At 38.0% G+C, this 24,590-nt stretch overlaps 1 protein-coding gene and 1 long non-coding RNA gene across 4 annotated transcripts in view; both read left to right on the top strand.

The window, feature by feature from the left end:
- MICU2 (mitochondrial calcium uptake 2) overlaps nucleotides 1-24,590 on the top strand; it is a 131,334-nt gene that overhangs the window by 24,943 nt on the left and 81,801 nt on the right. The window lies entirely within an intron of this gene.
- On the top strand, nucleotides 1,053-24,166 carry LOC128074994 (uncharacterized). The gene is made up of 2 exons (XR_008203553.1): nucleotides 1,053-6,607; nucleotides 18,946-24,166. It is a non-coding gene; the product is annotated as an uncharacterized LOC128074994 (long non-coding RNA).

Here is a 24,590-nt window from a genome sequence, read left to right as displayed (position 1 = left end):
CAGAAGAAGTCATAAGGAAATAGGTGAGTGGTACATAAATGACAGAAAGAAAGGACAACATTGAACCAATAGTTAGGTAAGTGGGCAAGCTTTGTCTTCAGTACTAAGTCTGTAGAAAATGTCACCACTCTTAATCATTTTTTACTATTCATCAGCTGCCCATTGCTCCCCACAGCCAAGCCATGTGATGTTCCCAGTCCCGCTTCAGGCAAAACTGACTGCATTAGCATGCATCACTGGTGATAAAACGGTAATGAAAAGGAGGGAAGGGAAACTGCCTCCTTCAGCTGGAACATCTGTTTGCAGAGTGGATGTCTGTGATCTTAATGAAAGGGCACTGTATCGGTTTCAAAAGAGACCTGCTGTATTCATAGGCCAAAGCACAGAGCCAAGAAAAAATCACTAGAACTACTGGATCAGGTGAAGAAAGCCAATGGTACACGGTAAAATTATTGTTTGGCCATGTCACACAAACTGGGGAGAGGTAATGGTAGGAAGTGTAAAACAATTCAGAAAGAACAGTAGATGTTTAGGAACCTGTAGGCTGGCTACAGCCCTGTGGGACCTCAAATCTAAAACCCTTCTATAGCAGGTAAATGTACAGTGCATAATTCAAGTCACAGATTGCTCTCCATTTTAACCCATTGTGTCTTTTGTTTTTGTAATCTCTTAATTGGAAGCCTGTTCTAGAATTTCATGTCGTTTGGCACATCTTATTTTAAACTTCATTTATTAACATTTTTAAAGCTATAATCATTCTTCTTAGTAAAAGAAATGTCACAAGAATCACAAGAATCACAAGGTTGGAAACGACCTATAAGATCATCCAGTCCAACTGTCTCCTCATCACCATTGCCACCACAAGCACTAAACCACATCACGCAGCACGTCATCCAGACCCCTCTTGAACACTGCCAGGGACAGCAACTCCACCACCTCCCTGGGCAGCCATTCCAGTGCCTGGCCACTCTCTGAGAGAAGAAGTTCTTCCTTATATCCAACCTGAACCTCCTCTGATACAACTTGCGGCCATTGCCCCGTGTAAGAATGTGTAAGAATTGAAGTGAAAGCAAAGCTCAGATTTGAATATGCTTGTATCAGAACGCTGTTGTTACCTGGCCACTAGTGCTGAAACTTCAGTGGGAAAAGTGTTGCGGGTGGCTATGATCCTACTTCATTGAACTCAGCTGTTTATAATTTTCACAACAAATTTCAGTGGAAAAAGTCATTAGAAATGAAGATGTAGGTGAGAGATGTGAAAAAACACAAAGAATGTACTACTTTGAGACGGTGTCACACTAATGTAGTATTGTTCTAGTGATTTTATTGAGGATACAGAGACAAATATACTCTTCTTTGTGTAAGTTCTAGCTTACAATCATCCCTGTCTTGAGATTTTTTCCAGTTGGTTCCTAAGTAGGAAATATGGAAAGGATAAAGCCATATTAACTCATCTGAAGCAGTGCTGCCAATATTTACTGCTTGTGTTATCCAGCTCACCTTCTGAGTCATCTAATAGTAACTTGATCTTTGAGGAGTGGTGCGGGATCGACTCAATAAATGTACCAGTTGTTGAGGGGGAGAGAGGAATCAGGAACAGTGAGTGCAGTCGTCTAAATATTGAGAAAAATGGTTTGTCAAACTGTTTTTATGTATCTACAAGGTATCAACAGATGAATAATTGCCAGCGTGGGCTTGTCAAGAATAAATAATCACAAACTAAGTTTAATTTCTCTATGTTAAAATAGCAGAACCTGCAAGTAGAACCAGAGGAGTAGCTGCCATTTGCTTTGACTTTACTTAAAGGCCTTAATTAGTCTTCTGTGATATTTTCACAAGTAATGCAGAGAAGTGTGGTCTAGGAGAAACTTAGGTACAGTAAGTGCAAAAATGGTTGGATTAGTTTTGCTATTAATTGTTAATGACTTTCTCTCAAAATGAAAAGATACATTTAATAGAGTTTCTTTGGAAACCTGCCTGGAGTCTTGTTCTTCTTTCTGTTTTTTACCTAATGATCTTGGTGACAGAGAATAGCTGGGATCATTGTGCAGATAACACAGAACAGGGCAGGGGCTGTACAGGAGAACAAGGTCACATTCCAAAATGATCCTGAAAAGCTGGAAGAATAATCTGCAAACCAATAGATGAATCTCAGTGGAGATAAGGAAACATTTACTTCTGGTAAATCATAGCAGTCCTCCAAAAAAAGATTATTTTGATGCATTATGCATTATTTTGATTTGATAGCACTTTACTGATCAGAGGGTGATCCTTCCACTGGAATCTATGGATAAGAGTGTAGCTGGTAAAATGAGCGGAGTCAGCCTTGTCTTCAGTCAGTGTTATGGGGGACTCTGCTGGAGCAGTGGACTCCACATGAGCATCCCCTTCCAGGGAAGGCTGGGACTCCTCAGAGTCTGGACAAAGGCTGTCTGGGTGAACAGAAGTGTAGAGAACATCCCTGGGAGAAAGAGTAAACGTTCAGTTCTTCAGTCTGCAGAGAAGACGACGTAGGCACTCTAATATGTAAAAGGCTGTCGCAGGAAAAATAGAGACATAGTCTGTTGTGCCAGCAGTGACCATGATAAGTAATGTAAGGGTTCAGAATGCTAGGAGTTACTCAAAGGAAATCTTAGAAAGAACTTTCTGAAAGTCAGATTCATGGAGTAGTGAAACATTTGATGAGGTTTTGAATTTTTATCATCGCAGGGCTTTGACGAGCTGATTAAACAAATCTGTAGCTATAGTTTTTTCCCATACTTGGGAGTATTGTGGAAATGTATTAAAAATTATATTTGTTTTAGAAAAATAGAGATTAAGGAAACTTGTGGATGCATGGCTGTATGGAATGGGCATATTATAACTTCAGCAGTTATTTGTATGTACTACTCTGCATTAATTGATCTTCCTTGAGAAGGAAAAGGGAACTTTTTCTTCATGGTAACAAAAAAAAAAAAAAAAAAGTTTGTTCAGTCTGTAAAATCTTTTTTCTTTCAGGAAGATTCTTACCATATTGGATTTGAATGGATTCAGATGTAATATATGTGATTCAAGAGACATTTTATTTTGAAATACCTTTTTATTTAATGCTAGGAAGTTACATTTTAGCAGTTGATGACTTCAGATTAATTTTTGACTATGTGTTAGTGCTTGTTAGCTTTCAAGCAGAAGTCTGTCACTCACCTTTCTCTGATTTCAACTTTAAGAGAAAATGGCTGTCATATTATTCTTCTAGCACTCATTACTTTCTCCATTCCATTGGGGGTGGCTGTCTGTGTTTTTGCTGTAATCCATATATACAGAAAAAAGCTCCATATAGCTTAATTAAAAAATTCATTGCCATTTTGTTTGAAAAAAAGCTAAACAGTGCATTAAGCTGAATTGTCCATTACATTTCTATTTAAGACATTGTAATTACATGAAAGATAGCATTACCAGTAAGAACAAAATTTATCATAGGAGAGTGCTAATGCATTTAGATGCAATGAGAGTAGTTTTAATTATTGTACATTTAGGATCGATATGCCCAGGGCAATAAACTTTACAACAACATACGAAGGTTTAATAAGCATGAAACATAAGAACAATGTAGGCTAAACCTTCCATGCATCTGAAAAGCTGAAATGCAAAGAAGTTTTTATTTATTGCCTCAGGTAAAAAAAAGTCTGCAGACACAGATAAGTGATGACAAAGCTTTGATGTTAATAAACCCAAATGGAAGTCAAAAATCAAAGTGTGTAAACGGCTTGGTTATAGAAAGAAAGATGACAGAGTTATACCCTGTAATTAGGTGTAATTTGTGCTTTTGGCACAGCTATTTGTCCTGCATGAATAAGAGGTTGTCTTATGTTTTCTTGTCCCTGTATAATAGAATTGCATTACAGGCACATCCCACTTCAAACCTCCCTTGATTTTTTTTTTTCCCAAGAACTATTTGAAAGGAGTGTGCATGTTGCTTCCTTTTTATGTGAGTGTTGCAGTCAGCTTGCCATTTCTGGTACTTGAAAATAATCATGAGCTCAGTGCTTATAAAACACTTGCAGTAAGAAACAGAGTAATAATTCTAGTAAAATGCAACCAACTCACAAAATGAGTTTCTGCCCTGAGTATAAATCAGAGATGCTTGCATGTTATACAAGTAAATTACATCAAAACTGGAAAATTAATAATCCAGTTTTAATTATTTAATGAGTTGTTCTGTTCAACAGCTGCATAATTGGTAGTCTCATCCATATTTTAAACTGTTGTGGAACAAATTGCTGTTAATTTTATTTAGTTGATTCCTGTCTTCGTTTTATGATGTCTATGCACGAGACATCAATTTTTCAGTGCTGAAACCTATTTTGCAACCATCTTTCTGTCACGCACTGTGAATATTTAAACAGAAATAATTCATTGTACTTTCCGTGTTACAAAGAAGCTGAAAAGATCTGTTGAGTCAGAGAAAAGTGCTAATTTACGTATGGCTATATATCTATACAGGTATCACTTCTTAAACTTCCCTCTTAAGGGATAATTTCCATATTTTTAAGCATGCTAAATTGTCTGTGCCTTTAATGGAACTACCACATGGTTGGCTACTGAGACATGGGTTTAATCTCTGCTGTGAAGTTCACAGTTGTCATTTGATGAGATGTGAAATCCCCTGCCAGAGCACCTTTTGCTTGGCCACATTACACGTTTGAGGTTGTAAATCCATTATGTGCAATGTGAGAATCGACTGCTCCAGCAGTGCAAAGCCACTTGCCCAAGCTCATTTTCCTCACAGTCATGAAAATGCATGAAACAAAATTAAAATTAAAAAAAAATCCTTATTTTTATCTTTACTTGAATATGATTTTCCTCTTTTTGCAGTGTCTACTGCTTTTTACTTGAAATTTGAGCCTGCCACGTTCAAGAAATTCCCAAATGTGACCATGCCTGTGAACACTGTGGAGTGGTTACATGTCAGTTATCCCTGGTGGCACGAGGTGACATTCTGCCTCCTGGATGTGTCCTGTCTTCTATTAGATCCTTACAAGGATGTATGCTTATATTATGGTGCTTAAAACTGTCCATTTCTTTTTCCTTGTCTTTTCAGTTATGAAGCTTTTTTGCATGAATTCGACTTTGGAGGACAAACTCCCGGGTGGGGAAGGTTGCCCTTTCTTGTTTCAGGCATTTCCTTTCTGTTTGGGTTGAGCAGGCTGCAGTTTCCCTTCTGGTGATGTCTGTTCATTCAGAAGTGAGGCATTCCTTCCTCCCAGCCCAGCACCATCCCTGCATTCTTACATGCCTCTCTTTCTCCCACTGTCATACCCAGTCCAGGAACTGCCTTGGGCTACACTGGGGAAGAGGATTTGCCAAGTCTGTAAGTATTTCTGCTGTTGAAGGAATAATCTTCTTGTTACAAAACCAGTTATGTAAGTATTTAATTTCAAAGGTCACATTTGGTAAGCTAAAGTGGTTGGCTAAAATTTCTGGAAGCCTACATGAGGTATTAAATTAAAAAAAAAAAAAAAAAAAAAAAAAAGGGCAAATCCCCAAACTGTATTTAAACTGTTGCCCATGCTGTCAGAACTTAAAATTAGCTTCAGAAGATTTAAGTGAAATCTGATACTTTTTGATATGATTCTACTGAAGTAATTTCACATCTTATTTTGAGACTGAATGGGATTCAGTAGGATTCCAACAAACATAGAGAGTGAATGTTATAGGAGTACAGCTTCCAGGAGAAATTCAGTAACAGTGCAGTGACCTGGTGGTTACAACTCTAGGTGCTTGTAGACGGATTGTCCGCATCGCTACAGGATTTCTGCAGCCTTAAAATATGAAGAATTCAGACATTATATGCTGTGTATATTCAACAGGTGCCAAAAGGGTACATTTTTTCTATCTCATCTGCAAAACCACTCTGTCCTTTAAATGCATTCTGATAATTTTTGATAGTATTTTGTTGGTGACACAGAGATGAGTATTTGTCATACAGTCTCCAGTCTGATCTCCAGGAGAACCCTAAGAGTAATACATGCCGATCAGTTACTTAAAGGCTTTTTGTTTTCCTCTTTTCTCCCACTGAGACACGCTTTTTGATTTGATCTGTAGCTTTAAGCTGTGTTTTCTATCTGCAGTGGAATGAAAAGATTTGATCTGTACTTCTCTGCTAAGTCAAGTGGGAGATCTGTGCTCCAATTGGTTTAGCTCATTATCTTTTTTCCTGCTAACATTGTGAGCTAAGCATTCCCAGACAGACTTGTTTAAATCTGTTTCTTGGGCTCAGATATATGGTAACAATTGTCTCTATTCTTGATGTGCCAGTGCTTGTTAAGAATTAACACGATTTTGGAGTTACTGGCACCACTCTTTCCTAGCAAGTTGACAACTCATGTGCAGCTATCAAAATCAAGGCTGAATTTTCTGAAGCCTGCCATCTGTAATCATGGAAACGTACTTTAGCTTAGGGGCTGGTATTTCCCTCTCAGTGTTTCTGATCATTATTTGCTTTCCTCTTTCACTTCCACATTATAATAATTTAAAACCTTTCTAGATCTGTGTCAGCAGAGGCTCTTGCTCAGGTTCAGTTTTCACCTGATGGACAGAAACAGAAGGACATGGAGTACATCTCCAGGTACCATTCCTCTTCAACTCTTTGGGTCAGATTCAAATTCAGGTGTCTGGTGCATTTGACTATTGATTTTCCAGTTAATTGCCTGAATTCCTCATATTGTGAAGAGAAAAAAAGGGAGAGAGAGAAAGAGAGGGGAAAAAAAAAAAGAAAAAAAAATTCTTCTTAATTTTTCTTTCAGTTTTAAATAAATGAGTTTGTAAGATTTCTGCTTAGCTATGATACATATGGAACTTCTTTGCTTGATTTTTGAGTGGAATTATTTTTTGTTTTCTGAGTGGAGGATTTTCTGTTTTCTTTGTTATCTAAAATGTGCTGCAGAAAGTAGAAGCATACCTTGGGATTACTTCTGCTGTTTGAAAATAAAATAAAACAAAAAAACCTGATCATATATGTATCTACATATACAGCTGTCAAATTTTCTAATGTTTTTTTTTCCTAAATTTGGACTTACACAGTATGGTAGTAACATACTCTATCAATACTGATTATTTCCACTGTCCATTTCCTCTGCTGAGGTACTGCAACTTGCTAAGAACAAGGAAAGTGCCTTAAGGTGAAAGGAGAATTGGTCTTCATGTATTCAGATTTGACACTTCAGTCACTATTAAAAAGAAAAAATGTGTGTGTAAGATTAATTCAAATGTGTAGTTAAAATATTTTTTCGTACTAGTTGTGAAATGTATGTAGAGATGAAAATAGAATAATGGGTAAGTTATTATCCTTTTCAAATATTTTGCTGTAATTATTTTAGATTTATAGATAGAAAAATATTTTTTTTTTACTTGCTCCCTCTCGGAAGTCTAAATCAGTTAGAGTAAATCACCACCTCTTTGTGGTGGTCTGTTTTTTCTTGAGTTGTTAATTTGAAGGATGTCAAAGTCTTGGCTTTGTTTGAAAGTGTAATAACATCTTCCTTTGAGAATGTACGGGGATGTTATGATCTGGAAATGGCAGCGGGCAGGTTTGTGGTCTTTCAAGCTCTTCTGTTCCAAATGATAATTACTCTTGTTCTACGTGGCAGTTTGAGAAAGCTGCTAGGTCCATGGCTGCTATTCTAATACAAATCTGTTCCCACTGAAAGGTGATGATAGTTCCAAATTAAATGTACTTAGGTAATTGCATTGAATAGCTGGGGGCTGCAGCCCTCTCTTAGAGTAAGGCATGATGGTATTTGTTCTTGAGGAAGCCTCAGTTGCTTTCAGCTCAAAGAGTCTTATGGTGGATGCTTGAAGAGTCTGATTACAGAGGTTTAGTGCACTTACAAGTTGCAATTCAGCAGTAACTTTTACCATTTCATGTAACTGTAGATTTAATAAGTAAAATTTAATGTCTGGAGGTAACATTCAGACTTTTATTTAGTTTTCTTTGCTTTTTTGTCTTTGGTGTATCATCTTTCCTATGACTCTACTGACATAGCACATGCTAGGTGTGCATTTCAGATTAAGTAGTAGAGAAAGCAGTAAAAGTTTTTTTTGGGTATGGGTGCATTTGATCCTTGTAAAATTCTAGGTATGTGCAATTGTACAGTTGACGTGTAGTAACATTTTCTTCAATAATTTCTGAAGAAATCGAAACGGGGGGAGTAGACAAGAAAAAAAGCATTTTTGAAGCAATTAGGCAATCACAGAATCATTAAGTTGGAAAAGACCTCTAAGATGAGCTCGTCCAGCCATCAGCCCATCAGCACCATGCCCACAAAACCATGTCCTGAAGTGCCAGATCTACACAGTTCTTGAACACCTCCAGGTATGATGATTCCACCAGCAGCCCATTCCAATACCTCAGCACTGTTTCTGAAAAATATTTTTTTCCTAATATTTTTATATTTATCTATAACTTTGTGCTGATGCTTACTTACCAGAGCTTGCTGAAAAAAAAGGAAGAAACTTCCCCTAGAATTTCACTGTTGTCCCATTAACGTGTCTGACATGGAGGAGACACCCACAGAACTGAGGATAGGGCAGTGCAGTTGATTCACATTCTGAGCCTCTGGCTTTTCTGCTGAGAATGTTAATAAAAAGGCTATGTTTTCTTTGTTTAAATCAAAATTACTCTTTGACGATGGAAAAAAAAAAAAAAAAAACCCTCCCCTTGTTTTAAAAGTAGAATTTTTTGTACAAAAATTGTACCACGTTTTATTGTATAGTGTACCTTCACTTTCTCATACTTTGATAATACCATTTTCTGCTTCCAGATTGTGACCCAGAATATAGTAAGAATTTACCCATAACATTCCTTTCAGGGACCTTTTATTTGTTTTGGTTTTAAGTTCATGTTTTTCATCATTGCAGAAAGCAAGCATCTCTGTTCATCTCTGTCATTTCACCTATGTCTGTAATTCTGTGGTTTATATTCTTCTGTGTCTTTGGATAGGAGCCCAGTAAGTTCTCTTAAGAGTTTTTGCATCTGAGGTTATGATATTTAGGTCTTTTCTAAATCAGCTTTCCAAATAAGCCTTTTATTCAGTTACTAATATTTCTCAGTGTTAAGTTTGCCATATGATTCTATTCTGCTTTTTAAAGCAGCAACTGTTTTTGTCCCTTTAAATGGAGTGAGAAGAGCATTATGTAAATGCTGTAGTTTTTAGCTCAAATTTCTGGGGTGCACCACAAAAAAAATTGTGTGTTTTCTGTGGCCATTGAAAATGTCCAAGAAAAGAATCTCGATGATTTCTAACTAACAAATGAGGGTTACTTATGGCAAGCCAGCACTGTTGAATTAGAAGCTATGTTTCCAAGCCTACTTGTAAGTCTTCACAAATCCTATCACAATGGAAGCCATGGAGTAACAAAAATATTGTGAGACAAATGCCTCCTGGGTGGCTAATTATTGGCATTCTTTCCTTTTTACTCAAAGGGAAGCTCTGTATTTTCCTTGTAAAATGCTGTCTGACTTGAGAGCAAGAATGCTGTGGGGTGGGGAGTTGGAATCTCTTCAGCGGTTCATTTGTGAAGGATTTCTTATTTATACTTTTATTTTATTGGGGGGGGAGGGAAGTTCTTATAAAGAAGTGTATTAAATCCTTACTGTCACAAAAGACTGTTTAATACCTTGGCATTCCCTATTAAAATATCATGTAAACAATTATTGCATTATTTGTGCTGGTTCATGGATGTTCCAGTTTGAAATAAATGTTGATTTCAGAAGAACAGTTAATACACAATCTTAATTTAACATACTTTGTTTAGATGAACTAATGGAGAGGACTTCTCCATTTGTTATACTTTCAAGTGAACGCCCAAGCTTTTCTGCTGATTCAAAATACGAACTTATCGCATTATTGTTTGTTGTGCACTGTAGAGGTTGCAATTATTTCCTGAATCAGCTCAATTATTCAATATTTCAGATGCCGTAATATTAATTAGAAAATGGCGGTGGTGTAATTACATACTGATCTTCATGGAAAGTGGCAGGTTCACAGAAGGAAAGAACAGAAGGCGGTCTGTGCCTTCCTGGGGCTGCCAGGAGGTGGCTGATTCTGTGGAAGCTTTTTCGTGAGTGTGGAAAACGAGATCCTCAAAGCTGAGACAGATATAGAGACACTATAGAAAAGAAACTGCCTATAAGAGGTCAAAATTTGAGGGGAAAAAACCAAGTTGCTCCAAATTATGCTCTGTTTATATTGAACATATAGGTCACTAAACCCTTTCTCTCTGTGTATTTCAGTGTAGCCACTCAGAGCTGGCTAGCTTCTGCTAGTGACCTGGTAGCTTCATTGCTCCACAGAATCTGGGGAAAGATTGCTGGAGATGTGGACAGTGACTGTCCCTGGTACTACCTTGGTAGCTTTACTTTTTGTTTTTAGCGTTCTGCAATTGGGCAGTGCTTCCTAGGAGATTAGAAATTCATTATTGTGCATCTGTTGCTCCTCCTTTGTGAGAGCTGTCAGTCTGATGTTTCGACGGGGTAATGATTTGGGGGAAGAGAGTGGATTGATTGTTCAGGAAGGGAGAATCTGTTGGTTTCTGGCCATGCTGCAAACAGGTTTCGTTACATCATTTTCGCATCGAGATTTCTCTCCTCTCTGGCATCTGACACCAGGATGTAAAGTCTGCATGTGTTTCTCATGATTTTGCTGTATATTCACAGCTTCCAGGGAGCGTTTCGTTGTTACCTTTCCTAACCGGGGAAGGGAAGAAGAGGGTTGTTGTTGTTGTTTGTTTGTTTTTTTACTGCTTTATCACAAAATCCTAATGACACAAATCTGATCACAGCGCTGGCTCATTCAGAACTGAAGTGAGAGCTGTAACTCCTGGAGAGAAGCAGCTCGCCTCACCAACAGAAAGCTGTTGCTGCAACCCAAACCTACTGCAGGCAGCTATTGGAAGTCTTTTCATTTTTATTTCCATATTTTTGGAATTAACGAATAAAAGGTTTAAAATGCAAAAGTAATTGAGTAGTTTAGTCACGGAGTGTAAAAGCAAAATTTCTATAAGCCCATTAGTGGCTCACAGTATTTAACAATTCATAATTAATTTCTTAGTTCATTTTTAAGACTGCTAGGATTACTTTTTTCTACTCTTTTAACAGTATGTATCAATGTGTGTGTCTATACATATGTATAATATGTATATAAACAGAATTGCTTTTGTAAATGATTTCAGAGCATGTTTTAGTTAAGACTGATTCTTATTAATCTCAGAGCACTACTTCAAAATCAGTCAGACTTGTAATTTTTTATACATTAATAAAAATGAAATAGATTCTCTCATGTGTACTTAGTATAAATCCACTGGCTTCCCTTGAGATTTCTGATTTACACAAGCATCACATTGTTGACAAAGGGAAAAGCTGAGTAGAAGATAGCAAAAACTGGAGAAGATAGATGGAATGCAGTGAAAATGTCCTACACTTACCTTGAAGATGAAATACAAGAAAGCAAAAAGCTGAGAAAAATCAGGCTCCCTAGTCTTGGAATGCAGAATGTGGGGAAAGTACAAAGATGGCCTTGGAATTGACCCAGGCTATTTCATTTCTAGAGACCATTATGTGTGTGTATATAGTATCATCTTTATACTTGGTTTTCAAATGTGGTGAAACAACTCAGCTAAAAAAGCACCCTAAAATACTTGCTTTGGAAATGAGATTATCAAATTATGCTTAATTTCTGTTTGCTTAAATTCTGGTTAAACTAACACAGCATAAATATATCCTTAAAGCTGAGCACAGTTCTGAGTGTTTTGTTCAAAAGCAAAGACACCTAAGCAAGTTTTGTGTGTATTTAAATGTTCTGATCTGCTGTGGTCTGGGTGCTTATACTGGGATTCTTCAGTCTAATAAAAACACAAGTGTGTGTGTCAGGTAGAAAATGTAGGGTCGTAAATGTTTGGCTTTCACGTCCTGTGTTCTTGTTGCAATTTGCAGCAGTAGGCTACTTTTGTAGTTTTAAAAAGCAGAATTGGAAACCTGGCAAAGTGTGTGGTATTTCTATAAGCTGCCCTCAACACTTCTCAGCTGTGTTATCATAATCAGACATTAGCATTTACAGAGCTAACTACAAAATAAGTTACAGAGTGACAAAACATCAATATCTACTTTTCGACCTCTTTGGCCCTTAAATCCCTCCCTCTAGAAAGAAAATGTAAGGAGTTGGGGTTGCACGTGAGCATTGAATTTTAGTTGAAGGCTGACATGAGCAAATGATGTTGGCATGTAGTTGGAAACATGAAAACCTGAAGTTCAGGTGAATCGTACTGTTCTTTAAGGTCAGATATTGTGCAAATAAAATGACACCATTGAGTGTTCTCTCTCTCATAAATGTATCTGTTGTAGTGTTGTGTTTGTGTATGTATGTATTTATGTGAAATCATTAAGTGAAAATGCGTTTTTTTTTTTCCAATATTTAAAATTATTGTATGAGTTTCTTCCCCTTCTCTCCCTTCCCAATTATGACTGCTGCTCCAAAAGCAATGCCTCCTATTTTATTATGTTGGCCCATGATGTCAGATGTGCCTCTGTGTGGAGTTTTTTAGCTATGGGGACAGCAATGAGAAGGACAAGCCATGTTCCAGATAACGATGCAGATTTCTGTGAGGATGGCATCAGGCTTTTGTTCATCAGTGGTGAGTGAAAATGCATAGCTAATGGTGGTGACTGTGCAGAAAAGTAGATTTTGTAGCTGAGAATATGCTTTTTCAAATAGTGTTATTGTGCTTTTTGTGTAAGTTGTCATTTCCATGGAAATAAATAGGAAGCATTACTTCTGGAGCAACTTCTTAATGCTCTGTTATCACAAAATGTAACGAACTCAAGACAGGGCAAGTACTGAAATCGTGGTGGTTGCTTTTCAAAATTAACATATGTCTAAGTATTGGTAATTTATATTGTAGTTTCAGTAGTTACATATGTTTTTTTTTAATCTGTGGAAGTAAGAAATGGTGATTATTCTGAAGACAGTTATTCTGAAGATTATTTTTAATGGCAGTGTTTTCCAGATATGAACAAAATCTCAGGAGCAAAACAATTAATATACTTTCAGTACAAAGAACCAATTCAAAATGGATCCGTATGGTGAGATGCAGTAGTTTCCCTGCCTTCTGGTCCTGCCCGTAGCTGCTATTGATCCTGAAAATTTGTAACAAATTTCACAGCTGCTGTTGATGAGTTTAGCTGAGGTAATAGCTTTTGTTAAGCTGCAATTGGACTCTCCCTGTCATTTCCACTAGCAGCATTTTGAAATCTAGTTAAACATTATTAAACTTGTGACACCCTGTGGCAGTGGGGAGCCATTGCATACTATGGATTGCATCAGATGTATCTTGGACATCATCTGGAGGGCAGAGCCTTTACTTTTCAAAACCAGAGTGACTGCAAACTACATATGGCCTCCAAAAATAGGCATTCTCCCTAGTGACAAGGATAGAAGATGCCAGACCAAGCAAACACGTTGTATTTTGTCCATCTTTTTTTGAAACTGCTTCATTATCACTGATGTTTCTGAAACACCCTTATGTGTGTGCACAGTGTCTGTCCAAGAAACAGCAATATTTCTCAAAGACAGGGTCTTCATTAACATTTCTGTCTTTGTTTTCTTAGGAACCCTTGAAATTCTTTTTTAAAGCAGCTCTTAGTAACATGTATTGTATTATCAACCAAGTGAGTAGGGAGCTAAAAAGACCTGAGGAGGACAGACTAGAGTGTTTCATGGGCTTTTAAATCATTACGCTTGCAGTGCTCTTCAGGGATTCCATGAAGGAGATCAGAACCACTCCTGTCATGTGCTGGCAGACGGCAGAGGATAAAGACAGTGTGGACAACTCTCAGCACATCTTGAAATGTTAACCATAACATATGCACCTTTCCACTATAAAGAAGCATTTCCTCCACAGTGCCATGTTTTGATGAAGCACTAAATTAGCTTGTCTAAACATTGTATCCCCATCTGCTGATGACTGCTCTCTTTACTGGCAATTTACTAATTTTGCTTTGTATCAAACTCAGCAGAGAAGAAAGTGGGATGTACCTCCAGTGCTTCTGCTGTTAAACTGTGGTGCTGTGATACAACTTGATGAGATACTTGTTGTTTGGCAGTAAGTACGTACACAGAATCACAGAATCACAGAATCACCCGGGTTGGAAGGGACCTCAAGGATCATGTAGTTCCAACCCCCCTGCCTAGCAGGGCCACCAAACATACACCAAACATACATACACATACATACATATGTACCTTGGACAGAAGACGGATAAATTGTGAAATTTTACTTCTGAACCTACAGCATAAATACCAGCATGTCTGTGTGCTTCTAGGAGCTGGGGCATCACTTGTGCCCTCAGGACATGCTCATAGAAGTCAAAGGGCGTCTGAAGTCGGTTTCCAAGTAGCTCCTACACTTTGCTGACAGATAATTTTACTCAACATTGTTTTTTATTTCCAGGTGTTTCTGGAAATTTCACCTATTTCCAGGTGTTTGTATGTGTTAGAATGCAACTACCTCACTCTGAAATTCTCTGTGCCAAGAGCCAGACTTAGGCTGAAGTTATTCAAAACTGTCGTGATGAAGATGAGATGGAGAATATAGGATGTCAGGGGAGGCTCTGCAATGCAGAATAAAGGAATGGGGAAGGACAGTCCTTGTGGAGTCTGTGTGCTGGGAAGTCTGGTCTGTAAAATGGCAGTCCTGGGATTCTGTTTTCCTTGATTAACCAGGGTAAGATTCTACCAAATCGACCAATTATTCCCTTTGCCCAAGTGGAGGAGGCCCGTGCTATTGTAAGAACTAATTTAATGCAGTTATGAAGTGAAAGTGGTGCTATGCAGCAGATCTGCGGGGGTTGAAGTGTATTTTAGAGTACTAAAATAACTGAAAAAACTTCCAAAATCATGTAACTACTGTATGTGTAGAAGGGGGAAGGCAAGTTTTCACTGAACTACAAGTGGTAATTGAGGAAGTTTCTTGAGTCCTTCTTTTGTGACTTTGATGTCCTGCAAAATGGGCTGTTCAGAAATGCTCACACTGAAAATATTAAAAAAAAAAAAAAAAAAAAAGTTACCATGTGAAATGCAATGAGTAAAAAGATGGAATAACCCCAGTGCTAACTGGGCAAAGCTTGAATTGTTTTTGTACTTGTTTTGAATTGATGGCAAAGCTTGAATTGTTTTTGTACTTAAAAAAAGAGAAAAGAGAGAGATGGAGGATAATGACCTTAAGTTGCACCAGGGCAGGTTCCAGTTGGATGTTATGAAAAATTTCTACTTAGTAAGAGTGTTGAGGCAGTGGAACGGGTTGTCCAGGGAGGTGGTGGAGGTCCCTGGAGGTATTCAAGAAACATGTAGATCTGGCAGTTAGGTGCATGGTTTAGTGGGCATGATTCTGATGGGTGGAGAGTTGGACTAGGTGATCTTGGGTGTGTTTTCCAACATTTATGATTCTGTGCAAAAAAAAAAAAAAGCTGAGAATGGATGAGAAGATGACACTAAACAAAACACTGAACATAATTAATAACCTTAGCTGTCATTTTCCTGCAGTGAAATTGATGTGTACTGAATGTTAAAGGATTAAATCCTCCCTATCCTTTGTCTATGTAGAAACAAAAATAGTTGCAGCAATGGTAGTTATGTGACATGCAAGGCAGGACCAGAGGATAACTTTTTGTTTGAAAAGCTGAACGGTGGGTTGGAAACAACAGTGCAAGGAATGGGGTAGGCAGTAGAATTTCTATGATGAGGGAACGGGGTGGTTGTGAGTCAGTCTGCTCCTGGGGGGAAAGCATCCCAGAGTGGGTATCAGGTTGGAACCGAGCTGCGAATTGAACTAGTCAAGAAAAGGTTAGTGGCAGAAAGGTAATATATGCATTATCAGCATATCATGATGTCTGGAGGCCTTTGCTTACAGAACAGCCATGATACACCTTGCTTTTTATGGCTTTGTACTTTGCCCGCCTATCCTTCTCTCTCTGTCAAAAATGTTAATTCATCATTGATATGAAAATAGGTGTATGATAAAAAGAGTGTTTAGGAACAAAGGGCATTTTACATTAAGATATAATTAAGAATGCTGTTTAGTTGATTGTGTGTCTTGCAGCCTTTTAGGATATGATTTATACCTCCAAAGAGTAAGCATTCTATTAAACCCTACATTTCTCTTCAAAAATACTTTGTTATAATAATTATGTTCTGTTTCTGGCTTTGGAGATTTAATGGGCTTCTTTTTAACAAGTATCACACCTCTGCATTTCATGTGTTAGTATGCTGTTGAACACAAAAGGCAAATTTGGACCATGATCAGATCCTTCACTGAGAGGAGTTCAGTGTTAAAATCAAATGAAAAAAAAAGGCTGCAGTTGTTAAGTACTGTAGCTTAAAAGTCCATTCTTCTGTTGCTAGCTGTGTTTGGTCCACACACAACCATTTGGTTTTTCCAGTAGAAGACTGGCAACCGGTTCCATCAAAAGTTGGCTCTTGTGCAAGTGAGAAAAGCAGAATTGCTAAGGTGAAGGGTGTAGGTGAGGCTGCTGCGCTGATGGAAAACTTACAGGAGCCTAATTTGCTGCTTTTCTGTTTTGAATGTAGTTTAATTCTCTTTAGAATTACATTTTCTAATGAGCAAAGGAGTGTATCTGTGGCAGAGATATGAGGATTTTACATTGTAATTGTACTTTTGTCTAACTTAGTTAACAAAGTTTACAATCACTTCTTCTGTTGACAAGTATGGTAAGATCAGAAGATTTTGCCCTTTTTCTATTTGCCTATCATAGTAGGTGCTCATAAGTGGCGTAACTGTGATATCTGCATTTTCATGTGACACCTTAATCATGTAAGGCATTCCTCAGATGTGATGTAAACAAAGGATGACTGAAGAGCAGTGATTCTGAATATAATGTAAAAATGTCAGTTAGATTAGAGAAAAGGCTGTGTTGTAGGGGAGTGTTACTGGCCAGTAGTGAACAGGGAAGCAAAGTGAGCTGTACGTGTGCTTAACACAAAGTGATATGTGGAGGACTGTGTGGGCCGTAAGATCAGTGTTGGTATTAACATTGTTCTGTTTAGTAAAATAGTGCAGTAAATTTTACTGCACTGTAAAATTATGAATTTTTGTTTGCTAGCTTATTTTCTGGAAATACACTGTGACTCTCCTTTGTAAGTCAAGATTGAAAGGGCTGAGGGGCTCTAGTTTGCTTTTCGTTTGTTATGAGACGTGGGTCTGCTGGTAGCTGGCAGCTTCTGTTTTCAGCTGTGTGAGTTTGTCCTGCTCTGCATCGGTTAGTGATTCCATTTTATGGTCTCCAGGAAGTCATTTGTTTCCTCTGGTGTGTACTCATGAAGGAAACATGAACTATGTTTCTGTACTTGTTTATAGTGGTTATTGTGGAAACAGCAAGGTGTTTCGTCAATTCTTGCAGTCTTGTTCTGTTCCACATATCACTGCTACGGATAAGGAGTTAGGTAAGGCTAAAGAAGTCTTAAGTGGAAGAGACCCTAAGGATCATGGAGTCCAGCTCCTGGCTTTACACAGCACCACCCAAAATCCAGGCCCTGTGTCTGAGAGCGCTTCCAAACGCTCCCTGAGCTCCAGCGCTTGGGCTGTGCCCACTGCCCTGGGCAGGCTGCTCCATGCCCACCGCCCTCTGGCGCAGAGCCTATTCCCAATTTCCAGCCTGAGGTGGTCCGTTAGGAAATGGCACATTGCAGATTTATTCTGGAGTCTCTGGCATAGAGAAAAAGACAGCTATTAATCTTTGATTGAACTAATGATTTCTATGCCTTAGGGTGTGTGAAAAATGGCTTTGCCAGAAGTGATAAGAGGGGACTGCTTGGCAGTAAGTCTTGGATGCCAAGAAGGTGTCTCCTACCCATGAGTCACATTTGTGCACAGGTTTATATCAGCTAACTCTGCTTTTTGGAGCCCTGCTAGAGATAGAGTGATCCATTTTGTTAAAATCTGAAATTAGAGAAAAAAAAATTACAGAATGTAATATATTTCCAGTTGTGTTTTCTCTTTGGAAATATCTATTGCATGATTGCCTTCTGACTGAATTTTGAGACCTGCCTTTTTTATTTCTGTCTCTTTTGAGAAGGCTACATTAAGTTGCAGGGCTTGAGGTGCCTTTTTTTTTTTTTTTTTTTTTTCCCCCATGTTTAGCATTGCTTCCCAGTGAATTGGTATCAAACAAGATGAGGGACACTGATTCTGCTGTTAGTCTTAGACATAATGTAACCTTTATCAAAGAGTTAATTACTGATTGCAGTGTGAAGCTCAAAACAAGTGAATATTATTAACTGGTATTTTACATTTTTCAGCTATCAAATTGGATTTGTGCTTATGCTTTCAATGAAGTACTGAAAGATTTTGTTTAAATTGCTTTTTAAGTAGCTGAATACTTGTAGAGTTGGGCTTTTCTGGGGCCTTTTGTGGGTGTTTAAAAATTAATAATCACAGAAATTTTTAAAATAGCTGGCTGGTTTATTTCTAGCATGCTTTCTTTTGCAGATGGTTTTTGAAAGCATTCTGCTTTGAAAACCTTCACACGGATTTAGAATGGCTTTGAAAAAATTTTCAAGGTGGCAGAATAGAAAGCGTGTGACATGACTACTTAATCTGTGGCTGGGGCCAAGGGTTCTTTTTACATAATCCCATCATTCTTAAAATTTGTTAATGCAATCTACCTACAGACTGATCAGCAACTGCAAAATAATATTAATAATAATAAATGAAAAAACAGTTAACCAACACCCTATAATTCAGGGCAGTAGTATACAGAAGTTCAATGGGTTTATTTAGTCTATCTTAGAAGTCTTTTCTCACCTTGATGATGCAATAGAATCATTATTACAGCTTTGCTATTTGTAAATTTAAATGTATTCTTCATTTTTTCATTTGTTTTGGTTATTGTTACAGATGCAGCATTCACGTTCCTTCTGCTAACTTTTCCCTACTGGTAGGATAAACAGAATCATTGAAGGACTACAGAATCAGAATATGTATTTCTTTAAAGAGGGTGTTGTTTCTGCTATTTCATCCAAACAAAATGAACAATTATTTTCTAATAGAATTATGACCATAAGCCAAAATGTAGAATGCCTCATTTTACTGATTTGTACCACCGAGTTCCTCATACTTGTGTTTAATAAATGTTTGTTTTGGTACCAAAGTGCACATTGCAGTTTTTACCACCCTTCATTCCTAACTTTAATAAAAGTTTGTTTTGCCTTTTTTTTTTTCCTGTAAATCTCACGCAAACATTTTGAAAATTGTCAAAAGAAATCCACCGTAGCCTTAAAAATCAATTCTGCAAAGGTGATTGAGTTTGTGCTTTTCTTTTAAAGATCAAACTTCCTGTAATACTTCCCATATAATCCCTGTGTAGTTAAATAGCCCAGCAGTCATAACATGCTTGAAATGTATGCAAAGCATCGGCCCAAAGTTTAACTCTTAATAACAGAAGGATCAAAGGACATGATTCCTTTTAAATAAAACATGATACAGACATAAATGTTAGTCTGAGTGAAAGGCTTTGAAAGCATGCATTTTGGATATTTTATATGTAGATTAAAATCAGTTTGCCTTGTCTCGGACAGAGAAAGAAATCTCGCACACCTTCGTCATTCTGAAACCAATGCTGTCATCTCAGTTTGTGCACTGATTTATGGCTCTGATGGAGGATGATGGCTCTCAGGGAGGCAATCTGTGGTATGCTTCTTGCTTCCTTGTGTACAAAAATAAAGCGTGCGTGCTCAGAAATGTGCTTTGATGTCTTAAAAAGAGACACTGGTAACAGAACAATCTTGTACATTTGTAACTTGCCGTGTAACTTGGAATTATTAAGTAAACATTCTTTGAAAGTAACTGTGTTGCTGTAGGGTACTGAAAATAATGGGAGCTGCAATATCCTAGTCATAATTTGAGTGAATTATGAAGACAGGTCAGTGGCTTTTTTTCTGTCCTGAAATTTGTCTTTAAAAAGCCAGTTGTGTGGTCTTACACAGCTGACTTCTGCTCTTCAGAGCCTCCCACTGGGATGAACCAAATCACAGAAGTGTTTGAAGAAGCTGCCTGGCACCAGTGTCCTTTTGTGGTTCAATTTAAAAGGGGGATGCTGTGTTTATAGCAAATTTATGTCCGCTTTTCCCAAGCTATTGTTCTGAAATGTCAAATTATAAAATAACCTCTGCTGTGGTGATGTGTATTTTGTCTCAGTTCTTAAAGATTTTACATCTGAAAGTTTTCCCCGTCATTAAATATAATATCTTTACTTTCACGTGCTAATGCACTGCACCATTTATGCTTTAGTGTTTCAATTAAATACTTGCTATCCAACATTTAAAAAGAACACTTTAATTGTTGAGGACAGGAACAAATTCACACAGCATGTATGTTAACTGTAGTGTTGAATCATAGAATCATAGAATGACCTGGGCTGAAAAGGCCCTCGAAGATCATCTAGTTTCAATCCCCCTGCTATGTGCAGGGTCACTACCCACCAGACCAGGCTGCCCAGAGACACAGCCTGGCCTTGAATGCCTTCAGAGATGGGACATCCACAACCTCCTTGGGCAACCTGTTCCAGTGTGTCATCAGCCTCTGTGTTGCTGACATGCAAAATATGTTTTTCTCTATTTTACAGAAGAATACACTGTATGTGCAATGTGTTTGATCGCTAGGTTTTGTAGCTCTTGTTCCACCAGAGCACACTCTATTAGCCTTATAAATAGGGATGGTATGGGAAGAGATCTAACAATGTCCACATGCAAAATATTTGCAAGGAGGGGAGAAGTGGATGTGAATTGTTGGAGTTCTTCATATGATGTGATGCTCTGTTTTTATACATTTGCAAGGAAATGATCTTGTCTGTCAGGCACATGACTCTGATTCTAACTTCATTTTTTAATTTTCTGAGCTGAAACTTTGATGTTCAGTCTTCCTTATGTAGTAACAATCATACTTCACTGCTGTTTAACTTAGCTTCCTATATTCTTCAGGGTCAAGGACAGTACTTGTGATTTTTATTACTGTGTGTATTACTATATGATTACTATGTGATTTTTAATTTTCTCCCCCAGTTGCAGAACACCACCACATCACCGTCATCTGTTGGCGTGCTTGCAGCAGGGAGGTGCCTTGGCTGCTCCAGCCCTGCCCCATTGCTGGAGCTGGCAGCCACCCAGCTTGCAGGTGATCTCTGTAACTGGGATCCAGGGCTCAGAAAGCCCTCAGAGATACGTGCGTGAGGAGGGGCCTTGTTACTTCTTACTGGATCTCTTATGATCAGATGAAAGCTTGGCTCAGCAGCCCCTGGGAGGCTTTTTCCCTTGTTTTATAACCAGAATTTTCTCTCTTAGGGCTGTTACAGGAATAGATTTTATATTCCTGTTCATAAATTTGGAGAAACTGAAAATGGCAAGAGACCTTCAGTCATAGATGAAGAAGCATATTGTGCAACTAATTGCTTGAGGAGTTGAATTAATAAAATGGAAACACATTGCAGTGTTTCTGATATGCGGGATTTGCCTGCATCTTCTGTGTGCTGCTGGTGGGCCGAGTTCAGCTCCCTTTCATGGGACAAGGGCAGTGATCAAAGCAGGGCCTGCAGGGCCTGTAAAATCTGTTATCCTGCAGCAATTGAAACCATGAGCATGGGAACATTGTAGTTAAATCTCACTCATCAGCTGCATGAGCAAATTTTCCCATGTTCTGCATGCAAGAGTTGCAGAGGAGTTCCTGAAGAATCATGGAATAGATTCATTTGAGTTGGAGGGGACCCTTAAAGGTCATGTAGTCCAACCGCCCTGCATTAACTGCAGTGAATATCTGTAAACACAGAACCCATGAGGTACAAAACCCACAGAGTTGTACAGCTCCAAATCGTTGCTTGCAAGGAGTATGTTCATTATATTGCTGTTCATGAAGTTCAGTCTTGTTTGGAGTTGAAAAATATGAATCTTTCAAGCAGAATATTGCACTCATTTGATGTTCTTTTTAATAAATCATGCAATTATCAATTAGCTACACTAATTGAATAATGGGAGATTAATTCATTGTTCATTCTTAGGTCTTTTGAAGCTGTTCAAACACTCTAGGTTTCTTAATATTACTTTTAGTAATGGAAACTAAATTAGTCCCAGAAACACCCACCAATTTAGCATGTTATAGGTAAAACATACAAAAAAGAGAGATTCCGTGTTTAGCGTAACAGACGAATGTAAATTTACCTTCTTTTAGCCTTGGTGAAGGGCATTCTCCTTAGCATCTTGGCACAGTATGTTCCAGTTTTCCAGCAGGGAAAAAAAGGTGAAGTGACTTTTCTTCAGCTACCAATGACTGCCCACTTGGAGCAGTATGAAACTTCAGGTCACTCCAGGTAAATGTCTGTGAACCAACATCAGCTGGGTTTAACTTCACCTTCCTCACGAAGTGGAGCAGAGTAATGCTTCACAATGAGGCCACTAAAACTTGGGTTATTCCAACAACACCTACATCATTCCCATATCTAAATGAATTACTATATCACAAATTATTTTAATCTGAGTTATAATCAGCCCATCCTGTTATATTTGGAATATCCATAGAATAAGCTTTTATGGTGCTGATTAGGCTGTGCTGTTATCTGACATACACTATTTTCTTTTCTCACTGCCTTTTCAGGCTATTTTCTTCCCCAAAATACTTCTCACTAGCTGTTTTTGGACTAACAAGTTAAATATCTGATTCACTTTGAACATAGCTAGTGTCTTAAAATAACATTACCTTGGAATTGGATATATTCTTTCTCTTATTTAAAAAATAATAATTATAAGGAGTAACTCAAGATACAGTTCTATGAATTTCAGGCTTGTTTTCCTCACCAGCCGAAGAAGGCTGGAGGAATAGCTGTTGAATTTCTGTTGTTTTCAGCATCTGCAATTGCAAATGGAAGTGAAGGCAATTCTATGTGCTCTGTTTGAAAACACACACGTTAAAAAAAAAAAAAAAAAAAAGTTAGTTGAATTTGCAAGATTACAAAATACTATGCAGATAAAGTGTTTTGTATACAGAAAGTTGAGGAAAGACTTTAGAAAATGATAGGCTAGATCCCTTAGTTTCCTGAGTAGGAAGATGTGTGAAGAATGAGCATAGCACAGGGCCTGGGTGTTCTGAAGGGTTGTTCAGATAATGTGTAATTTGAAACCATTGCATTTGTATTCTCAGAGAAATCCAGAGGTAATCAGAACTTCTAATACAATGAGTTTTGTTATATGTATTAGAGAAAAGGAGTAAGAGCCCTTAAAAGTGCTTTGAAGTTTTGCTTGCACGCAGCATAGCACCATAATAGCCATCAGGTGTAATCTGGACGAAAGAGACTTTGATCTTCTTGTCTTGCTGGAGTGGGCCACGTTTTGAGGCAAGATTCCAGCAAACAGATGCACAGATTGGGGATTAGCTTCAGATTTACCTTCAGTTTGTGCTTTCTTATTTCGTTTTGTGCCTTGTAATCGTGTTGCTAGTTTTGTTACTGAAGATTTAACTCTTTGCTAAAATAACATTCATGCTTTTCTGCCTTTTTTGCACAGCAATTTAGTAACAAAATTGTTCTTAGAGGAGCATAATGCATCAGTGGTGATGTATCAGAGTCTCTTCAGAGTAGAAATGTTGCTGTAGCTGCCTGACCCACTGTTTATCTGCTAAGTGCTGTATTCAGAACTCAGGAAACTGATATTCACATTCTCAGCAGTCATGCTTGTGATTGAATCTGTCACAAACTGACTGTTGTTATTCTTCTGCGGAGTGAATTTTCCTTTTCCAGTGTGTGAGAAACATTTGCTTTCCTTTTTTTCTGCCTTAAAATATTTGAGTAATGAGCTGCCAGCTGTCGTACGTTATGTACTCTCCTACATCAAGAGTTCCCAGAATTCGTACCAAGAGAAATTCAGATGCTGGTGGCCTCAGGAGGAGCTTCTGGTTTTGTCCTGCCTTTCAAACTCAAGTGCTGTGCTTACCTGGATCAGCTGATGACTGGTAGCTGCTCACTTGCACAAAGCTCAATCTGTGCACTTCACATTGTCCTGCAGCAGCTTGTGCTGCTCAGGTTGGGCCCTTCAGTGCCTTCGGATAAAGTTATTTGAAATAAAATATGAAAGCTGTATTATTGTGGCTTGTTTAATGTGTTAAAATAGTTGAGCATTGGCTACATTTTTAATAGCAAAAGATGGGATACGGCACCATTGCTGTATGTTCTACTCAGGAGTAAAAGCACCTATTTATCATGCAGAAACACTGACACATTCATGTCTATCTCCTATGACCATGAAGAAAGTCTCTAAATATAAGCATAAGCACCTTATCTTTCATTTTCTAGATTTTCTGAAACCATAAATCCGCAGGAATGGTTGCTCTCTTTTAGCCATTTAAATGAAGTGCTGGATGCTGAAAACATGAGTGTGGGTGATAACTATGTGGCTGCTGATCAAAGCAGCTACAAAGGGAGCGAGCCATCTAATGACCCAGGTGATTTTTATTAAAAGGTCCCCAGGAGCCCTAGGCCTAATCATACAAGATAATTGTACTTT

The sequence above is a fragment of the Tympanuchus pallidicinctus genome, unplaced genomic scaffold (assembly GCF_026119805.1).
Source record: "Tympanuchus pallidicinctus isolate F22 unplaced genomic scaffold, pur_lepc_1.0 scaffold11, whole genome shotgun sequence".
Taxonomy (NCBI): Eukaryota; Metazoa; Chordata; class Aves; order Galliformes; family Phasianidae; genus Tympanuchus; species Tympanuchus pallidicinctus.
The sequence above is the reverse complement of the archived record's forward strand: the minus strand, read 5'-3'. Positions and strand labels throughout refer to the sequence as shown.